The sequence below is a fragment of the Ctenocephalides felis genome, unplaced genomic scaffold, assembly GCF_003426905.1.
Source record: "Ctenocephalides felis isolate EL2017-DRISC unplaced genomic scaffold, ASM342690v1 CF-g0.4_SCAFFOLD_00420, whole genome shotgun sequence".
NCBI classification, from domain to species: domain Eukaryota; kingdom Metazoa; phylum Arthropoda; class Insecta; order Siphonaptera; family Pulicidae; genus Ctenocephalides; species Ctenocephalides felis.
In genome coordinates, this window is record NW_020536574.1 from 10,001 (window position 1) to 17,500 (window position 7,500).

General features: G+C 38.5%; 1 non-coding gene across 1 annotated transcript; it reads left to right on the forward strand.

Moving 5' to 3' along the window:
• Positions 1–5,437: 5,437 nt before the first annotated feature.
• On the forward strand, positions 5,438–7,364 carry LOC113364824. Its single transcript, XR_003366201.1, has one exon. It is a non-coding gene; the product is annotated as a small subunit ribosomal RNA (ribosomal RNA).
• The last annotated feature ends 136 nt before the right edge of the window (positions 7,365–7,500 follow it).

The window sequence follows — 7,500 nt, forward strand, 5'->3', positions numbered from 1 at the left end:
AACTGAATTTCAAATCGACGTAAAATACCATTTTTTACGCCTGTATTTGCTGGTTCACCATCGCAACATATGCCTATCAAAGAATCGAGAGCTATTCCTTTATCGGCGAAAAACTCGTTCAATTTGATTACTTTACTTTCCGAATCTTCATTTTCCAATTTTGTGTAACCCAACAATTGGCCATTCGGTTCCTTTAAAATAACTAAATGCGCTTCTTTAATCATTCGTGGGTGAAACTTCTTATCGATTTTTTCCATGGTAATAGAATCATTTTTTCGGCCGTCGAATGAAAATGCTATTAATTCAGAAGAATCATATCGTTTGTGTAGAGCTTGCCTATTTTTCTGCCTCTCACGAACGCTTTTATTTTTATCCATAATGACAGGATTGCCCCAATCATCCGTTATGCCCAGGTCACGCAGGATTGCCGTCACCACGCCAGAACCAACTCTATCAGAAATTGCAAATCTGTCGCACATTAAGGCATAGCTTGGAGCCTTATATCTTCGACTATATGGACCACGTTTTATATGAGAAGTATTTTGTGAACTTTCCGAACTGCTTTTAAAATCAAAATCAACATCTGGAGTATATGTCTCACCTGGAGTAATATTGCTAGTTATTGTAGATTCTGATACTTCATCTTCAATTTTTATAATATATTCTGGTATCGTAGATTTCCTCTCATTATGTTGATCCATCATAAACGCTTGTAAATGTTTTGGGATCAGTCCACAGGAACACAGTAATCTTCGCAAATCGCATTTGCATTTTCCAATATAAAATAATTCTTTCGTGGATTCTACAAACTCCTGAAATGATGCTTGGGTAGACTTGCTTTTATTTGTACTTTTATATTTATCAATCAATCGGTTCAATTTTCTAGCGATACTTCGTTTCTCCATAATTGGAATATCAATTTTTTCCCACGTCTGAATCAATTTCGTTACCACATTTGGAGTAAATGTTTTATATGAAAACATTTTATTTTGTTTTTTTGATTCTTCGGCCAAATAAAAATAATACCTGATAATTTCCATACTTGTCGGAAGATTTACTCCAGTAAATTCTTTTGCTTCCCCAAATGTAATTTGATCATGCGAGCGCATATGATTCAAAATACTGGCACTTGCGCCGGAATTTAAATAAGAATTCGCCATTGATACTTCACGTCTAACTGGAGAACTGAATGAAGATTTATGCCAATTTTCACATTAATATATCCTTTTCAAAACTTCGAGAATTATTATAAAAAAATACTAGCGCACTCTGATGGAAATAAATAACAACAAACTAAACCCGATTTAAAAACCCCCGTACAAACTATCAATCAAAATATAACTCACAATTTGAATTATTCACATGCCTAAATTAATATATTAACTTATTAAAAACAGTATTTTATTGAAAATTTCGCTGGCTAAAGAGTTATTTGCGATATATGGTTTTGAAGTCAAAATTCATTTAAATAACACATATATTTCATATGAAAAGGTGCCCATATCGCTTAATTTTACTTCTATAATGATTCGGCCCACCCTAGTCATTGGTTTCTTAGAAAACTGTGGTTAAATATACGGGTTTTACTAAGAAATATCAATAGAGTGGGCCAATTTTTTGCATATTGAGGCACCTCGCTAATTTAACTTTTTACATCATTTGAAACAATATTGTAAAAAAAGCATAACCCGCAAATGAATTTAAAGTCAGCGAAAAATTTCAAACATTTTTTAATTTAAAGTAAAAATTGAAAAATCTCATGAAAAATATATTATGACATATATCGAGTTATACATCATTTTATTCGTAATTTTATTCTGCATCTTTCGTACGAACAAAGTTTTTTTGTATCTTTTACGGTTTAGACAGTATAAGGCAATCTGTGTAGTTGTTAACTTGTCAAAATGCAAAGTGCGGATAGGTTAGAGCAACACTCCTCACGATTCGATATTTCTCTAAAGAAAACATATAAACTATTATACATCATTAGAAAGGTCTCAAAATTCTTAGTTCTTTTTCCATACATCACAACTTCGAATTTTGCACGGTGTGGCCTACAGGCGAGTTGCCGTTATGAAAATCGGAAAATCTAGAGAAAATTATATGAACACACCTAACCATTTATATACCATTTTATTCGTAATTTTATTCTGCATCTTTCGTACGAACAAAGTTTTTTCGTATCTTTTACGGTTTTTATGTTATAGAGCAATATGTGTAGATGTTAACATGTCAAAATGCAAAGTGCGGCTAGGTTGGAGCAATACTCTTCACGATTCGATATTTCTCTAAAGAAAACATATAAACTATTATACATCATTAGAAAGGTCTCAAAATTCTTAGTTCTTTTCCATATATCACAACTTCGAATTTTGCACGGTGTAGCCTACAGGCGAGTTGCCGTCGTGAAAATTCGGAAAAATCGGAAAATCTAGAGAAAATTATATGAACACACCTAACCATTTATATACCATTTTATTCGTAATTTTATTCTGCATCTTTCGTACGAACAAAGTTTTTTCGTATCTTTTACGGTTTAAGAGCAATATGTGTAGATGTTAACATTCAAAATGCAAAGTTCAATACTTTAAATATTTCTATAAAAACATATAAACTATTATACATCATTAGAAAGGTCTCAAAATTCTTAGTTCTTTTTCCATATATCACAACTTCGAATTTGCACGGTGTGGCCTACAGGCGAGTTGCCGTCGTGAAAATTCGAAAAATCGGAAAATCTAGAGAAAATTATATGAACACACCTAACCATTTATATACCATTTTATTCGTAATTTTATTCTGCATCTTTCGTACGAACAAAGTTTTTTTGTATCTTTTACGGTTTAGACAGTATAAGGCAATCTGTGTAGTTGTTAACTTGTCAAAATGCAAAGTGCGGCTAGGTTGGAGCAATACTCCTCACGATTCGATATTTCTCTAAAGAAAACATATAAACTATTATACATCATTAGAAAGGTCTCAAAATTCTTAGTTCTTTTTCCATATATCACAACTTCGAATTTGCACGGTGTGCCTACAGGCGAGTTGCCGTCGTGAAAATTCGGAAAAATCGGAAAATCTAGAGAAAATTATATGAACACACCTAACCATTTATATACCATTTTATTCGTAATTTTATTCTGCATCTTTCGTACGAACAAAGTTTTTTTGTATCTTTTACGGTTTAAGAGAAAATCGAGGAAAACTGGTTTGAACATTTATTGTAAAATTAGAAAATTTAAACAAATAATTATAAAAATAATATAACTATATATAAATTCGTTTTATATTCATTGAGATCTATAAAATCAATAAATACATAATTTTATACAAAAGTTTAAAAAAACCCAAAAAACACCTAAAAACTCAATAATTAACTATAATTCATATTGTCCATATATATAAAACTGTTTGAACATCTAACAAAATTTTCGACAAAAATCATAAGGGTTCACAGTTCGAAATTTTCCCAGACTTTTGTCTTGACGATTCACACCGTAAGCGCGAGCAGGCCCTCGCCGCAGGTCAAATGCACATCGCTTGGGACTCAGTCAAATACCTACGCTGTGGCCGCGCGCCTTATATAGGGGAATAGGTCGTGTCGAGTGCGATGCGAGCAAGCTCAGGCTAAAGTACGCTATGTTGTTCGGGCGGGTACGGATATCATTCCCCGGTGTAGTTTTTACATCATATTCGATACTTTTAGTCTGTCAATGATATATTAGCGTAACTTTTAATAATGTTGTGAGCCACATCTAGAATTATATACCCCGTATATATTCGGATGCTGGTTTGCGGCTATAGATAACTGGTGGTAGGATCATTCGTTTTTAAACGTTCGATCAGAGAGAGTTGAAATTATTTGGGTCTGCGGACCGCAAATATGAAATCTATATATTTTAATAATATAGAATTTTACAAATTGACTACGGTCAAATATATGTGAATATAGCAGAACTAGCAAAGCTTCTCGCAGCGATGGTCTTTCGTTTTATGAACGTTTGATCGGAGCGAGTTGAAATTATTTGGGTCTGCGGACCGCAAATATAAAATCTATATATTTTAATAATATAGGATTTTACAAATTGACTACGGTCAAATATGGGTGAATATAGCAGAACTGCAAAGCTTCTCGCAGCGAGGTCTTTCGTTTATGAACGTTTGATCGGAGCGAGTTGAAATTATTTGGGTCTGCGGACCACAAATATGAAATCTTGTGATTACTCGACAAATTATTGCTGTAATCAAGTGCGCTCCTATAGTATAATATACTGTGGGCAAAAGCTTCTGGCAATGATCATTCGTTTCATTAACGTTTGACCGGAGCTAGTCGCAAAATATTGCGCAGTGTGCAAAAGCAGCGTGACGCAGTTTACAACCGCTTAGCGCTCTTATGCATTGTGTGAGAGCACTGCCATGTATATCTGCTCGGTATCGCCAGATGCCTGAGCGAATGACGAAGTTCGTTGTGAAAACGGCGTTCTTTTTGAATATTATACTTTAAACGCATAGCTCAATCAATTCTTTGGGCGCTAGATGAAAGTCTAGTGTTTTAAAGTCGATTGTAGTAAACGCTTGCGTTAGTATTCTATATACTCTGCACATTTTATTCAAATTGTGCGAATTTGAACATTCGCTTCATTGCGTTGTTTTAAGAAAATGAAAAATCAGCGAAAGCAGATTTTTCAATCTCACACACAGTGAAATATTCATATTTCAATTTTAAAGCGAGGACGTTTGTTTTTGGACCACAACGTGCTCTAAAATTGCTAAAGTGGTTGCGCGTCCTAGAGAATTTATTTTCTTGCGACCCGCCATATAGCCTGTCCAGACCATCGCGGTGATGGTTCGCACGGTAACCCGAGGCGACCCGTCGCTGCAGGTCAAACTGTCGTAGACCGTGTCTAGAATAATATACGCCGTATATGTTCGGATGTCGGTTTACGGCCGGGTTCTGGACCTTATTTATAAGTGTTCAACCATACTGTACAGCATATCCGCGGGCATGTGTCGTTGACGCAAAGACTCTTATGCGGAAAATAAAATATACAAATGCAATCAACTCAATACTCTCCGAGCGAGAATAAAAGTTAGTTATAACGATGAATTCTTATAATGAATTCGCCCCGACGTTTTCAATCTAACGAAGGGTAAAGAGACTGTTTGAAATTAACTGGGTCTGCGGACCGCAAATTTCATGTACGGACCGCCGTTTCGACGGTTGTTAAAGGTCTAGCCTCTGTGTAAGCGCAGAATATATAAAATATCAAGTCGCGATGTAAACTGTTCGTCATGTCCAGGGAATATCGTACGACTCAGATATATATATGTAAGAAAATTCGTTGTTTAGAAATATTCATCGAACTTTTCTATACAAAGTGTGGTCTCTCGGGTGACGCCGAGGGACATTTACGCACTATGCTATTATATATATAGCACCCTGGTTGATCCTGCCAGTAGTATATGCTTGTCTCAAAGATTAAGCCATGCATGTCTCAGTGCAAGCCACATTAAGGTGAAACCGCGAATGGCTCATTACATCAGTTATGGTTCCTTAGATCGTACCCACATTACTTGGATAACTGTGGTAATTCTAGAGCTAATACATGCAAATAGAGTTCCGACCAGAGATGGAAGGAATGCTTTTATTAGATCAAAACCAATCGGTGGCGGGCTTGCCTTGCTCACCGTTTGACTTGGTGACTCTGAATAACTTTGTGCCGATCGCACGGTCTAGTACCGGCGACGCATCTTTCAAATGTCTGCCTTATCAACTGTCGATGGTAGTTTCTGCGACTACCATGGTTGTTACGGGTAACGGGGAATCAGGGTTCGATTCCGGAGAGGGAGCCTGAGAAACGGCTACCACATCCAAGGAAGGCAGCAGGCGCGCAAATTACCCACTCCCGGCACGGGGAGGTAGTGACGAAAAATAACGATACGGGACTCATCCGAGGCCCCGTAATCGGAATGAGTACACTTTAAATCCTTTAACGAGGATCTATTAGAGGGCCAGTCTGGTGCCAGCAGCCGCGGTAATTCCAGCTCTAATAGCGTATATTAAAGTTGTTGCGGTTAAAAAGCTCGTAGTTGAATCTGTGTCCCACACTGTCGGTTCACCGCTCGCGGTGTTCAACTGGCATGTCTGTGGGACGTCCTACCGGTGGGCTTAGCCCGTAAAAAGGCGGCCCAACTCAAAATCCTACCAAGGTGCTCTTCACCGAGTGTCGAGGTGGGCCGGTACGTTTACTTTGAACAAATTAGAGTGCTTAAAGCAGGCTCATTCGCCTGAATATTGTGTGCATGGAATAATGGAATAGGACCTCGGTTCTATTTTGTTGGTTTTCGGAATTCCGAGGTAATGATTAATAGGGACAACTGGGGGCATTCGTATTGCGACGTTAGAGGTGAAATTCTTGGATCGTCGCAAGACGGACAGAAGCGAAAGCATTTGCCAAATGTGTTTTCATCAATCAAGAACGAAAGTTAGAGGTTCGAAGGCGATCAGATACCGCCCTAGTTCTAACCATAAACGATGCCAGCTAGCGATCCGCCGAAGTTCCTCCGATGACTCGGCGGGCAGCTTCCGGGAAACCAAAGCTTTTGGGTTCCGGGGGAAGTATGGTTGCAAAGCTGAAACTTAAAGGAATTGACGGAAGGGCACTACAAGGAGTGGAGCCTGCGGCTTAATTTGACTCAACACGGGAAACCTCACCAGGTCCAGACACCGGAAGGATTGACAGATTGAGAGCTCTTTCTTGATTCGGTGGGTGGTGGTGCATGGCCGTTCTTAGTTGGTGGAGTGATTTGTCTGGTTAATTCTGATAACGAACGAGACTCTAGCCTGCTAAATAGACGTACTTTCTGGTATCGCAAAGACCCTCCGCTTCGGCTTCGGTCGTTGTTGGTTGTGGTTCTCACTACCGGCGTACAAATATATCTTCTTAGAGGGACAGGCGACATTTAGTCGCACGAAATTGAGCAATAACAGGTCTGTGATGCCCTTAGATGTTCTGGGCCGCACGCGCGCTACACTGAAGAGATCAGCAGGTTTTCCTTGGCCGAAAGGTCCGGGTAATCCGTTGAAGCCTCTTCGTGCTAGGGATTGGGGCTTGCAATTCTTCCCCATGAACGAGGAATTCCTAGTAAGCGCGAGTCATAAGCTTGCGTTGATTATGTCCCTGCCCTTTGTACACACCGCCCGTCGCTACTACCGATTGAATTATTTAGTGAGGTCTTCGGACCGGTGCGCGGCAGCGTTTCGACATTGCCGATGTTGCTGGGAAGATAACCAAACTTGATTATTTAGAGGAAGTAAAAGTCGTAACAAGGTTTCCGTAGGTGAACCTGCGGAAGGATCATTAACGTACATTTACTATTAAGTGAATGAAACGTGTGCTATATGTCGCAATATAATGTTGCAGACTAAATGTTGTGCGCTCCCATAGTATAATATACTGTGGGCAAAAGCCTCTGGCAATGATCATTCGTTTCATTAAC